Source organism: Agelaius phoeniceus, chromosome 12, assembly GCF_051311805.1.
Source record: "Agelaius phoeniceus isolate bAgePho1 chromosome 12, bAgePho1.hap1, whole genome shotgun sequence".
Taxonomy (NCBI): Eukaryota; Metazoa; Chordata; class Aves; order Passeriformes; family Icteridae; genus Agelaius; species Agelaius phoeniceus.
This window is the reverse complement of record NC_135276.1, coordinates 14,124,984-14,139,451: the sequence shown is the minus strand read 5'-3', so window position 1 is coordinate 14,139,451 and position 14,468 is coordinate 14,124,984. Positions and strand designations below refer to the sequence as shown.

Below are 14,468 nucleotides of genomic sequence, written 5' to 3'. Positions count from 1 at the left end.
ATGATAGTTTGTACAAGTGGCCCCACAGTGGAAGGGCAGGGCAGGAGCCCTGGCAGCCTGTGCTTGCTGCACCAGTACCTCTCATCTCAGCCACAGACTGACACAGGCTGGTCTGACAGCAACCGGCACCTGCCTTGCTCCAGCCTGAATTCCAGCATTCATTATCAGTACAAAAGGGCACGCTGCACACACCAATGGTCTCTTTTTGACAGGAGACTGAAAAGTCTCTTCCATTTACTGCAGTAAATGAGGTTAGTAAACTCTCCTGGCTGAGAGAAGTCTCTTAATTACTTTCATCAGCCAGGCCATACTTTTAATACTTGATCTTAGTATTCAAGCTGTCAAGAGAAGGCGAGTGTTGCCAAATAGTATACTGAGGCTTTGGATGGTGACAGCAATGGGTACTTTTTCACTGGCACAGAAAGAAAGAAGAAAATGAAATGAACAATCTGGGACCATTTCAAGTCAATTGCTCTTTGATTAAAATATTTCCAAGTGCTGGATTTCCAGTAGATCCAGTGAATCCAGCAGGGACAGTTAACAAAAATCACTCTGGCAACTCCAGGTGAAGCACCTGAATTTATTATTTCTACTAGCAATTCTAAGAAACAATTTGCTAAATACAATCCTACTGAAAACATGGATACTTCTGAGCCTACTCCTGAGGTAGACTCCTGGCACAACCCTCCTGGTCATGTTCTCTCTGGAAACAGAAAATGAAGCAAAACTACCTGTCACTTTTTAAATCTAAATTATTGTTTGTGCTGACACAAGCATCAGAGCTTGCTGGCTAGCTTTAAATAGGCCAAAGGGTGAAGAGTCATGGCCAAATATTGTATTCCTGAGGATGGCAACACACCAGTGTAGCATGGGCAGTGTTTCAGTCTATTCACTCTCCCTTTGTATGTGTGACACCACCATGTGGAATACAATATGGAAGCTTCCATAGACCTCCCATGATTTGTTTTTCAGAAAGCATCAGGTTTTTTGGGCTAAAGCCATGCAGATAAGCAGCTTCACTGCATACTTTGGCCTGTGCAATACTGTGCCCTTCAAAGCAGCAAGGCAGATGCCCAAAGATCAGCTACCAAGCACAACGAGCCAAGAGCATTTGTGAAATTGGTTTCCTCCTTGGAGAGCTTCAGGTGGCAAAACTGCTATGGGGCCAAAACAGACAGAGGGCAGAGAGGAAGATAACCCAAAGAAGGGTTATTTTCACCAGTCAGTATCACTTCAAAGCTGCATGAGAGGCAAGGAGTGCATCATTGTACACAGACCAAAAGGTCCACTGGAAAGGACAATCTGATGAGTCTCATCCCATAGCTCTATTCATTGTTCAAGTTAAGGATTTAGCAATACAAAATTTCCCTAGCCTAAGACAGCTGCACTTGTCAAACTAAAACATACATTTCTCAACTTCCTTACCATCATGTTTAGAGTGGGAAATCCTGTAACATTTTTAATTCCCTGTTGACTGAACAGAAGAAGCAGGGAAAAACCAGAAGGCTTTAGAGTTTGATAAGACCTAAGAGCCTGTTGTTGCATCAGAGACTTTCAAAGCAACAGCCGTGTTGAAGCTGAAAAGGGAAAAGCACATAGCAATAACTAGAACACAAAACTGTGCTAATACAGCCAAACACTGGGCTTGGGGAAAATCTGCTGCTCTGCTACCTGCCTTCACAGGGGTCAAATCACATCCCCCCGTGCACAGGGACCGTGCTACACACTTGTAGCCAATACTCATGGATCAGCTGGTTTGAGAGTCAAGCTAGGAGAGTTCTTCCCCACCCTGCAAGCCAATAGCCTTTGAGTGGCAGTAAATCATTAAAATATACAAAGCCCGGCTTCATCTCTGCCTCCTTGCGTGACTAGTAGCAATTTTAAAGATTACTTCAGGGTTTTTAAAGTGGCTTCCTGCTCCAGCAAAATCAAATTTTGCAGAGCTGCAATACTGTCTTCCTTTCGTGATGGAGAAGCAGCAACCTGGGCCTCACCCCAGCAGCAGCAGGAGTCAATGCAGGCCAGGCTGGAGCCCATGCCCAGTGCAGAACAAGAGGGGCACCTCCACTTGCCCACAAGGCTCTCCCTGGGGCTGTGTGCACTGTGGAAGATGCACAGAACAGCCTTTCCTAGAGACAAGCACTGGGGCAGGAATGGGCCTCCCCTGCCTTGCCATCGGCACACGTTGATGCAGTCACCAGGTTTGCACACAGTCTTTAATCCGTGTTACAGAGTGAGCCTTAAGCAAATATTTACAAAGAGCTCTCTGCTGCTGGTTAGTGCCTGCAATGCAAAGATCTAGGACTCTTTTCTGTATTATTTTACTGGTTTAGACTGTTTGATTTGTGAAACTTATGCAGTTTTCACAGTAATCTTAAGACGGTATCCAGGAACATTGGATTTTGCTGTGTTGGATAAATATCATTATTCCTTCTAGCCATGACAGGAGAAACTCAAACTGCTGAAAGAAGCATTCCTTGGGAAAATCACGGATCAGCTCTAACATAAGCAGGGGCAGATGGTGCACGCTCTTTGACTCTTGCTGGGCCTGTTTGAATCTGGCAAGTGAAGACTGGAAATGTGTTCCTCAGACATACAGGCTTGAAGGGAAGAAATACAAACACCTCCAAGCACTCACTTCAGCCAGGACACCATCCAACAAGCATGGAAGGCTTATACCAAACCATCAGTTAATATCAAACCATCCCCAGCACTGAGAGGCATCACCACATCCCACACCCAACCGCCGTCCTCCAAAACACGTCTGCAGCATGTGGCTCAGGAGAGCTCGGGTATCTGCAGTGAATAGAAACAAAATTTACTATGAAACACACAGGAAGCACAGCTTTATCATACTGGAAATGTCTAGAAAAATACCACTGCTCAGATTTCCTGCAGGAATATTGTGCCAGGCACTCAGCAGCGCCAAAATCGAACTCTGCTATGTGGCACTGCTTGTTCTGTGTATAAATGGAGATCATCACTGCTGGCAAGAAAGATGACTCTGCTTAATTTTAGTTTCTTCTAATTCAACACAGGATGCTCAGTGAGTTCATGCACTATGAGATTTCAGTATTTCATTTAAAACTCTACTTATACGTGGCTTAACTCCTGACATAACATGAAAACTCATTGCAGCATTCCTGTGTACTTTCCATTTTTTTTTAAATATGTCAGAGACCTTTCCAAGATTTAACAAATCCAAGTGCAATTAAAATGAGTGAGGTAGGACATGAGTTTTAAAAAACACCACAATATATCAACCATCGCAATATACATAATTCATATACTGCTTACACAGTGTACCTAATTATTAAAATATTAGTAATTATCCATACTACTTGTTCTGTCTTTCCCCTCCATCACAGTGAAATCAACAGAACTTCAATTACACAAGTTAGTTTCTCATTCTTAGACTCTAAAAATTGTTGCCCTGTCATGTTGGGCTGCACAGTGCATGGGAATGCTGTAGGTTTTTTTCCAAGTCACAAAGACTTTAATGGCATAAACCCAAGATAATACATTTCTTAATCCAAAATTTTGCAGCAAAGTTGATTAGAATGAAGTTCTCTTTCACATACAATCACCAGCCTGCACTGCACAGATCATTTTTGACAGCAATTGTTAATGCAACACAAAAGTAGTGTAAACAACAGTGCTACTTTCTCTAGTGATCCTGTCTTTCTCCTTAGGCATATACTCATTTTTCTTCTCCCTGTGGTATAACTGGGAGTGGTTCAACAACAATCCCAGGTCCTATCAAGGTACAAAGCACCAAGGAGATCTGTGCAATAACAAAACAAAGTCTAGAATAGTCCTAACCTGCTAAAAGATCATGCAAAGAACAGGAGGAGTAACAATGAAAAAAAAACTAAACTAAAAATCTAAACTATAAAGATATTACCATCTTTACATTCCTGAATATTTTTATCAGGAATATAAACACCTCTGTGTTTTATTAATTGAATAAACATAAAAATGAAAATTACAAAGAAGGTAGAGAGACTCTTGCCAGCCAACTGTGGCAGCAGGACTCTACGTTACTCTAGAAGGAGCTTGTTCAGCTGGTACATTACACCTGAAAACACCTCAGATGGCGTTTCTGTTTGTCTTAATCAAGACAAAGACACCAAAATGTCACAAAGGCAATTAAACACAGTGCTACCTCACTTGGAATTACGACTTCTTGAGTGAGGGAATCTCTCCACATGGATCAGGCCAGCAGGAGCAGCAGGACTCACGGAAAGCCCATCTCCTGTGGCACCGGCATCAGCACAGAGCGAACAGACCACACAGTCTGAAACCTGAGCTCATTCATCAAGTTTCCAAATACATGGCTACCTGTTTTTCTTGACATTTTTGAAGGGGATCAAGAGGGATGACCTTAATGTGGGGCTTTTCTCAGTGCTATGGTGAGTGGCTACAGCCTCTCCTCTGCGCTATACAAGTCCTCGCATTATGATCCTGAATAAAAAATACAAGCCTACAAAAATCACAAACGCGTCAAGAGATCCACAATCAGAACTCAAGACTTTGCCTCTTTTTTGGAATTTAAGTAAATTAAATTATGAGATAATTCCAGTGGGCTTGAGATCCACAATGCAACCCCATAGTAAAAATTTTTATAGTACGCAAACGAAGGTAAGTTCTGATCATCCACTAGAATAAGCCGCTATATCCACCTCTCCGGTATTATACTTTTTAAGGGAATACTGTGAAAAAACCTACAGATTCCAATGATTTAATACCTTCACTGTACAGTCTTATCTGAGGCTGTAATGTAATACCTCTTGCTGGAAACATGCTCTCATCAGGCAGAATGCCCTCAAATCAAGCCATCGAAACCAATTTCACTGATGACGCCATTTTCTTATTTCTTTCGCTGCCATTTTAGCATCGTGGTTACTCCACATTTCCTCGAGAAGTAGCTGTGCATTCTCCCTGCTCTAAGAGGAAACCATGCTCGAATAACACGGTGACAAATGAAACCTGTGTGCTGAATTTCTGCCCGTGTCACGTTCCTGCATGGCAGGGGCAGGGACGAAGCACAGTTGCCACTGCAGACCACACCTCAATTCCCTGTACTGGGAGCTGGCGAGGAGTCTCCTAAGAAGGTGCAAGCTGAAAAAGCAGCCACTGGAAATCCACGGACACCACAGGAAAATTGATACAACTGAGGAAAGAGGAGTGTCCACCTCTGTATCGCTCCAAACCCCACAGAAAACACTGGCTAGTAAGGGAATAGTTTGAAAAGAGAAGCAAAAGGCATAAAGGAGGCACACAGACAAGCTTGCAGTGTCTGCTGTTGGACTAATTGTAAATTAGCATTAACATTCAGGCAACCACAAAAACCCACTAACCTAGCAGCAGAAAATTCATTTCTCAGTATCACATCCAAAAGCCAAACAGCCACCCCAATCAATCAATCAATCAATCAATCAAGTATTCCTTATCCCAAAATGACATTTCTGATGGATCACCAGCAAGAAGGGCAAATTGTTAAACAATCCTGCTACTCATTAACACCCAGCCTCCTCTAATTCACTTCTAAAATTTTATTGCAGTCCTTCAGTCCCCCCCATCCCTTGCCCCTTGCTAAGCACTTTATCCTTCTGTTTGTCTGTCTGGGAATGAGTAACCTTGCTGTTTGCGAGAAACAAGGATGCTCTCAGGATTTTTTGAAAACCAAAACATGATCGATATTTCCACATCTTTTCCTTTGCAATTTCAGATGAGTTGAAATAGTTAAATGCCTTCAAGTTAGTCTGAAACTGTAGGTAAAAAACAGTAATGAAAAAATCGGTTCTCTTTACCTCCTCTGGATTCAAGTAGTGAGCCTGGCAGCACTGAGCCTGACACTGTCCCTGTTCTCAGGCTGACTCAAGCGGAAAGATTTCGGCTGCTGTGCCCCCATCCCACAGCTGAAAGCCTGCATGCTGACTCCCTGAACGTTCCTGAGGAGCATGAGTTATCTTTCTGCTCCATGAAAAGAAAAGCCAAGCAGCATCTTTCAGCCTCCATCTGCATTTCAGACAGAAAGCGAGGCAGGCAGCGAATGCTCATTGCCTCAAAGGGACAACGCCTGCTTCAGACATCAAAATCCTGTCAGCACTGGAAATGCGACAACCAAGTTACACCGGGATGCACACCCTGAACCAGCATGGGTGGCTTAGCCCAGGGCTGTACCTCCACAAAAGGGGTTCCTATAACATTTCTACTGCAGTTTGAAGTCTCTCAGAAAAACCCATACAGGGAAAGAAAACCCTTCCCAAGTTATATTTACTTTATTTCGCTTATAGTGGCTAACATGACAAAGAGACAGGATTACATTCATTGTAGTGTGAAGAAGAATGTAGGCTGTTTTTTCTTTTTAATACACACTGGAACGTCAAGAAAATGTGCAAATTTGAAGTTCAGCCCTCTTAAATAACATGAGATGATTTGGCAAAATCATCCACCTGAGTTAAAAAAAATAAGCCCAAGTTACCTACCCCATTCTTCCTCAGTATTTGTAAATAAATCATAGCTACTTTGTTCACCTAATAGCTATTTTCAACATAACACCTTATCCCCAGGATAAATATAAATATTTTATTGACAGTGAAAGCAAGCAATTTGGAGTTCATACATGTCACGATATCTTTAAATCCTGAATTTAAACATGCCATGGTCTTTAGAAATGGTTTTTCTTCACTATATTACTGATACATTTTACAAAGTTAATTATTTAAATTACATATGAATTATTAATTACAGATCATTAAACTAAGAAACAGAAGTCTGGAATATACCTGTTATAATTATAGAACTTATATTTTAAAATGTTAGATATTAAAGAGCTCAGAGAAAAAAGCATACACTCAAATTCTCTGCTGCAATAAATATGTTACAATAAACACTTTATCCTTTTTCAGCTTATTTCTCCTATTGTGTAATAAACCTAAGGTTTAAACTTTCCAGACTTGGGGCATGAGGCCGGTGTGCTGAGGATACACCACAGACAATAGGTTTCCATTTTTCTCCTCTGGCTGTACTCCACCCTGGCTAAGGAACTGTCTAGCAGTGCATGCCTTTATTTGTGCCTTGCATTAACAAGGCACACAAGCTTTCGGACTTTAATGTAAATTAAATGTCAAGTGCAGATGCTGCCAACAGATATCATGGAAAACCCTGCTATAAGAGACCTATAGCTAATTATTCTTTACAGTGGCTCAGTCATTCTTTTCATACATTAATTTATGGAGCTTAGTTGAAGTCTGTCTCCCACCCACTTCAAACAAAGGAAAATAATTTGCCACACTGCACTAACTGCAAGGATAACTGAGCCGTATCCCATACAGGGTCAGTGGGGATGGGATGGTTTCCTCCATATTTTTACACAGGCAAACCACACATTTAATTGTCCTTTACTTGATTTTTTGCTGAGCTGCTTTGTGGAAAAACCCCTCTTTGCACATGTAATCTGGTTGGAGAGAGGCAACTTTTTGGCCATGCTATGCCACTGTTCCACGTCTTCCCTCTGAGCATTTCTCAGTTGATAAAAGGAAGAGTGCCGAACATGGCACACAGGCAGCTTAATATTTGAGGCGGGCACCCCAAAGGAGGCAAGTCACTCTACTGTAGGAGCCCAGGTGCCATCCCAGCACAGTATGTTTTATTGAACTGCTTCCTTCCATATACAAAAATAGAACTGAATGAAAAGGAGAAAAAAATCAACCCACCCGGTACTTTTGTCCCCCTACCAAAGCCAGGCAGAGCTCCTGGTTTCATGCAGCCTCTAAGTCCCCAGATCAGAGAGTATTAAATGAGCTGCCACCCACCCAGCTAGTCATGACCAACACATTTATGTAAAATGTTAATTCCCTGCTTCCCTTTACTATGACTTTACTGGATTAACCCTTTTCATAATGTATCCTATTCACTTGAACAAGAGGTGGGACCTAGGCTACAAACTCCAGTTGACTAAGTAAATATGCTTTCACCACCTCATTTAAGAAATTAACAAAAAAGAAGCAAATCTCCACATATCTTCATTTGCTTTGAAAGAATAGAAATATTTTCTCTCTTATTTTTGTCTTACACTTGAAATCCTTACTTAAAAATAAGATTCAAGAAAGTTTAACGTGTCTTCTAAATAAATCATAAGTGCACATGTAAGAACAGGGGAAACAGAATGGACCAACATCTCTGCACCACAATGAAAGCAGGAGAAAAAAAAAAATCATAATCATGTAGCATCTTTATTTTTTGTTTAAAATACTTCCATAGACTTTTCATAGCCCAGGGAAGAAAAATCAGGAATAAAGGCATTCAGAAAGTTATGCTACTGTATTTCTGCTTAAATGAAAAGCAAAGTCAGCAATGTCAAGAGGGTCTTTAAAAAGGCAACACAAATGAAACCCAAAGCAGACGCTGGACTGCCCCACCCAACAGCTGCTCTAGCGAAGAACATTGGAAGGTAAAGGCACAGACCTTCCCATTTCTTTTCTGTGAGCAAAGGACCTTTTCTCCAAAACTACCCACCTGTTCTCTTTCATTACTCTCTTACAAATTAAAACAACCTGCAGCAAGAGTACAAAGAAAAACCGCCATAAAAGACACCTGAAGGAAAACTCTCTCTTATCAAAGCAAGCTTTTTACCCTCATTTTATATATTTTAAAAGACAGACATTCCTACCTGTAGATCTCAGTACTGAGGAGTTACAAACCTGTTAATGCTGGCTGTTAACTGCCACACTTCAGCTGCCTGATATTTAGGCTTACACAGCTGTATCTCTCTCTATTAATGTTCAAGTATTCTCATCTTAAAAAAAAATATATATAAATCAAACCTGCAAGTCCTGAAATGGCTGAGACAGTCAAGAGTCCAGCAAGACAATAAGAAAGCAGCTGCTTTCCACGGCTGAACACCACTGCCTGTAAAGCATCTATGTATTTTTTTCCAGTGGTGCTTTATTCAAATTCTAGGAAAAGCATCAGTCTGAAACCAGTAACTGATGGGAGTAACAGTTTATAGGTTACAGAAGGATATTTTATTGTTAACGGACTGTACCATGTAGGAATTAGGAGGGGGTGAGGCGGCAGGCAGGCAAAAGCAGAGAGATGCTACTATTTTTTTTTCCCCGAGCCGCTGCAATTACCCTGATGTGAATTTTTGATGACTTCCGACATATTGCATGGTTAATAATCGTTTCAGCTGTCATGTTTGGTTAATGTGGAAAATGCATTTGCTGCATTGTGATGCAGCACTCCAGCCACAGATTGTAACACCAGTTGTGAAGCTATTCCCTTAACTGAGCTGCATGAATTTGCACATACCATGAGGCTGAAATAAATGGTAGTTTGATTTTTATACAGCAACTGAAAGCTTCTGCCATTTTAGACCTGCAGAGCTGTTGGTACAACTTGTACAGGCAGATAATTTTACTGCATATTAATTGCTGTCAATGCTCTTTAAAGGGGAGCTTTGATTCTCCATTGTTTTTGCCGTGTTCGGTTATTCAGCAGTTAAAAGACTGAGATACTATTTATGTTAAACATCGCACATTTTTGTAGCTTTACACAGGTTATTTAATTGGAAGCATATATACATCAATGAAACTGTCACCACTACAGAAATGCAGCCTTGTTATTCATAAAGGCTCAACCTACTTCTTCCTCCATATGATATTTAAAAGTGTGTGTATATATAACCTTGTCTTACAAATGATTGCACATGAGGTGTGAAAATAAAATGATTGCACGTAAGGGGTGAAAATATGCTGCTTACAATCAAATAAAGAGAATTTTATTTGCAAAGTACCACATCTTCACCTACACTTTAAACATCAAACAGGAAAGTATAAGGTTACATAAATACTTGTGCGTGCCTTTCATTGTCACCAAGAGAAAAACAATGCTGCAAGCAATCATGCAATTACAAGAGGAGATGTAAAACAGCAGAGATGAAACCATGCTAAGAGCCAGTCACCCGATGATTAAAGTCAGGCCAGTGTATTCCAGCAGTCAGGTGATGGTGCCATCATTACAGTGCAGAAAGCCACGGAAAAATCGAGAAACAGACCACCCCCATCTTCAAGAAAAAAAATTAGAAGCACCAAAGGAATAAAGAATGCACTTGCTAATATGCCAAACGTACAACCATGAAAAAGCATTTCACAGAATGTGTGTGTAACACTATTGCGAAGTTACTGTCACAGGTCCCAAGTGCACATTTAACCCATGGTGCCAACCCAGCTCCAGTCTGCAAACTGCTGGTGACACTCCTAAATTCAAAGTTCATTCTTTTTAAATTCCAGAACAACGGCCCTGCTGCCACATCACTTCATTTCACAGTTCAGTAATTCTGCTCACAAATGCACATCTTCAATTTGCAAACACACACATGCAAAAAAAATCCAGACTTGGGATGTCTGTGTTTAACGAAGAACAAAAAGCTATCAGGAGAATGTTTTACTGTGCATGAACACTGACATACCTACAGAATCACCACCAATTCATTCTTTCCACTTCTGTTTTAATTGAAACACTGCAATGTCTATGTTAGACGTGAAATATCAGAAAACATGGTGCAGAACATTTTATATGGTAAAAACAGGAGTCTCTGAATTAACATTGTACTCTCTGGTTTGGGAGCAATTCCCATTAACAGGGTTATGTCTGCAGAAGGTGCTCTGTGGCTCAGGCTCACCTACCCCAAAGGCATTGATGCACCTTGCACAATTCAGAGTTTTGCTGGTGGCAGAGTGATCTCTTAGAGTGTGTTTTGGCTTTGAAATTAACAAACTTTATCTTAAAGGTGATTTTCCTCAAGTGACTGCAAGGAGCAGTCCCTCCCTGCTTGCGACCAAATCAACACTGAATATCTGAATCCTCCCACCAAGCATTTCATGAGTGGAGAAGACAGGTCTGAGTCCAACATTCTTAGAGGAAAACTGCTGTCAGTTGTATTGCAGGGAAAATTATTGATCACAACCAGCTACACCCCATAGTGCAGGCAAAGTCCCTTTTGGGAGAGGAAGGTTAATACATTTGCAGGGATAATTTAACTCTGGCATTCCTCCTGCATTTCTGAGCATCCATGTCTGGCACCATCGCTGCTGCTGGGCTTGCTTCAGTAACTTGCCACTCACCTCACACACACTGCTCTGGTTTTGATGGCTTCTCCCCCTGCTTACCTCTAGTCTGCACAACCCACGAGAGGTGCAGAGACAGAAGCACCAAGGATACACAGAGCTTTTGCTTCCTAGCCAAACTCTGAAACAGGTAAAGGTACCTGGAGGGACAGTCGACTCTTTAGGACAGACAGTAGCCCCCCAGGGATTTCAGCAGCACAATCATCCATCTGGAGCTGCTAGCCACAACTTTAAAGATGCTGCTTTTCTCAAGAGACATTATCTGTTATTTTCTGGCGATATAATGCCACTGCAGAAGCTCCTTGCAACTGCAGCTCTGTGCATTACAATCAGCACGATTATATATCTGTACTTTGTTTTACATATTGCATTAGCAGGGAAAGCCTTCCCGGTGTAGCTCAGCACAGTACTGTCTCCCATTACCTATGGATTTCTTAAAGCAACAGCTCTGAAGCATGTTATCAGAAACTGCCCACCCCAAATGGCTGTTAGTGTAAACAACTGTGAGTGCTAACCCAGCTAAGATGTCGGAGCTGCTATCTGTTTCACTGGCAATCAATTTAGTGGAGCGTTCAGTCAGCTCACGCATCAATCACTTCTGCACTCTGATGTGACTGTGGGAGGAGAAGAGGGAAAACTACTGTTCAGGGCTGCTGAGCCCCAGCTAAGGAAAACTGCAAAAGTCTTCCTTCTGAGTAGAAAGCATCATCTCTCTAAGAGAATGACAATGCAGAGAGAACACAGAAGCCACTGGAGTAAGAATATCCATCTCTGGGTCACGATCACTCCCCTCACTATTTCTGGGTGTTCACAATGACCTCCTGCCTTGCTACGTAAAGCTTCATCTCTGGAGTGTAGGAGATTCCTTCATCATGACTACAAAAAAAAAATCAAAAGATGCAATCACCCTTACCTTAAAAAAAAAAAAAAAAGACAAAACACCAACCATAAAACATGGTAGCCTGCAATCAATGATATCATCTCCTTTTCTTTCAGTCTTGCACTGGACAGGGATAAGGTAGAGAAGAGGACCAGCATATCTGGATCTGCTCCTGTATCAGTGCTGTTTTGAAGCTCTACAGTTTCAATGTCTGCTATTGCCGGTGAGCATTAGCCAGCAAAATTGAGAGATGTTGCTGGCAGTGAGTTGTAACAGTGATAGCTCCTTCCCAAAATTTCTTCTCTGCTTAATCCAGCAGTGTAGCAGCAGCAGCAAATACTGCACTGTCATACTGGCTCTGGAGAAAGTCTTAAAGCTGGTCCTCTCTGCAAGGCCAGCAGGGTGATTATCCAGCATTAATGACAGGCGAGGTCTCTTCCTCTGTCTTCAGCTCTGCACACTCATCCTACCCCTTCAGAGGGATGCAGAAAGAACAGCCAGAGAGTTCAGGAGTCCAATCCAAGCCGGTTGTGGTGAAGAGAAGAAGAAGAAAACCCAGGCTAACGTTTCAACATCAATATGGTTATACTCACACACAAGCACAGCAGAGCAAAAAGTCAGGTTGAGTCTATCATGATGCGACTGGCCTGTCTAGCAGGGAATTTGGGCTTTGTTGCAAAGGGCTAACTTACAGGGACTAAGACAAATGAGCCATCCAGAGTCAAAACAAAAACTAGAACAGGGAAGTGACCAGGTCCAGTAACATGCAGTATCATCATCACAGGAGCCATCCTCCATCAGGGGAAAAACCACCAACACTCACTGGGAGTTGCTGGCTTGTTAGAGAGCTCAAAGGAAACCTGAGTTTCAACACAGCTTCAGAACTAAATTTCTACCAAACAAGAGGCAGGATGTAAAGGCAGAGAGCAGGAAACACCCCTGAGAGAACCGACTGGGGACCAGTGCTTTGTGTGAAACAAATCCTGTAAAATTAGAAGAGTGCTGGTCCCGAGCAGAGGAGAGGCGGGGGGAGCCCAGCCAAGCAGAGGATTAGCACCAACACTGGCAGTGCTGTTACTGCCATCCACACCCCAATTAGTGGTATCATTTGTCCGGATGAATGGGGAACTTGCACTCAATTCGGCAATTTGACAGGGTGTCACTGAACTACCTCACGTCCATATTTATCCAAGAGGCAAGTGCAGGAACCAGTTTTAATTAGAGCCTGTTTGACAAAGAACCGAGGGTATTACCCATGCTCTCACCATCAAGCGATAATTGAGATGTAATCGTTTAAACAAAGAGCAACAAGTGTCCATTTACCCAAAGCCATTGTTAAATATCCACTAGGAGATTATTTTCAAAATTATAATGTGCCATGAATATGCAAACCACTTTCCATCTTTAGCATTGAAAAGAATAATCACCTTTTAAAAAAACTCACACCACCAAAAACCACAACTGAAAGCCAAACAGCTATTTTGCAGCAGAATTTGAGGAGTGTTTTAAACATGCCAATGCTAATTTAAAAGGAGGGGGGAGAGAAGTGATGGCTCTGCTTTGGGGCCATTAAACTCTGTCTGGAAAGCCCTCTTTTGTACAGCATTAGCCTGCTGTAAGTCTGTAATTATGAGGAGAATGTGTTAATTTTTAATTCAGATTGCTAACCCCTTTTTTATGTACAAACCCTGCATGTCAATCCCTCTGGCAGATGACTGTAAGCACCGACATGACCAAATTCAACCCTCGGTGGTAAAAGCACACTCTCCCTGGGAGGTTTGGCACCGTGCTTTGGAAAGCAGCTCAACCTCGTAGTGAAATAGCTCTTTTATAAACCTGTCACCCCAGCATCGCAGCAAGCAAATCCCCTCGACCCACAGCCTATTAAACCAGAACCATATGGCCACTGATATTCACACCTTCATTTCAGCATTCCTCTGTCTGGCTACTGAAATTCTAACACAGCTTCACAGGAAGCTGAATTCCCACGTCCCTCACATTCCCAAACACAGGGAAGCACAGGATGAGGAAGTTAACCTAACACTGCCTAGAGGCCCACACCAAGTTAATAGCTGTCAAACACTAAGCCCATCTTTCATCTCTTCTGACTCCTACTGATGCCAGCAATCCACAGAGGAACCTGACTTAAGAGCATGCTTTGACACAGTCCAGCAATGAATTATTAACTCCAGCAAGAGCTGCAAAGCGTCAGCTAGGAGCAAACATGAGCTTTCTGTGATGATTAACCAGAATGCAATTATCAATGCTCCTGCTTCTCACAAAATGTCTCCAAATTCCCCATGACATAAAGTCCAGAAGGCACCACAGAGAAATGCACATCCACATGCATGAAAGCAGAAACAATTCTGTGCTTTTTACCATTTTTTCTATAGGGTTATAGTACCAGCTGTGAGTGGTCTGAGAGCAATTATACACTTGCAGCACTAACAGAA

At 42.0% G+C, this 14,468-nt stretch overlaps 1 protein-coding gene across 4 annotated transcripts in view; it reads right to left on the bottom strand.

The window, feature by feature from the left end:
- Window positions 1-14,468, bottom strand: part of NUP93 (nucleoporin 93) — a 76,423-nt gene that overhangs the window by 34,096 nt on the left and 27,859 nt on the right. Inside the window, exon 1 of one of the 4 annotated variants that reach the window (XM_054640714.2) lies at window positions 8,832-9,008. The exons of the other annotated variants lie outside the window; for them this stretch is intronic. The gene's annotated coding sequence lies outside the window, so the exon portion shown is untranslated. Of the gene's footprint in view, window positions 1-8,831; window positions 9,009-14,468 lie in introns of those variants that run through there. 4 annotated transcript variants of the gene reach the window in all.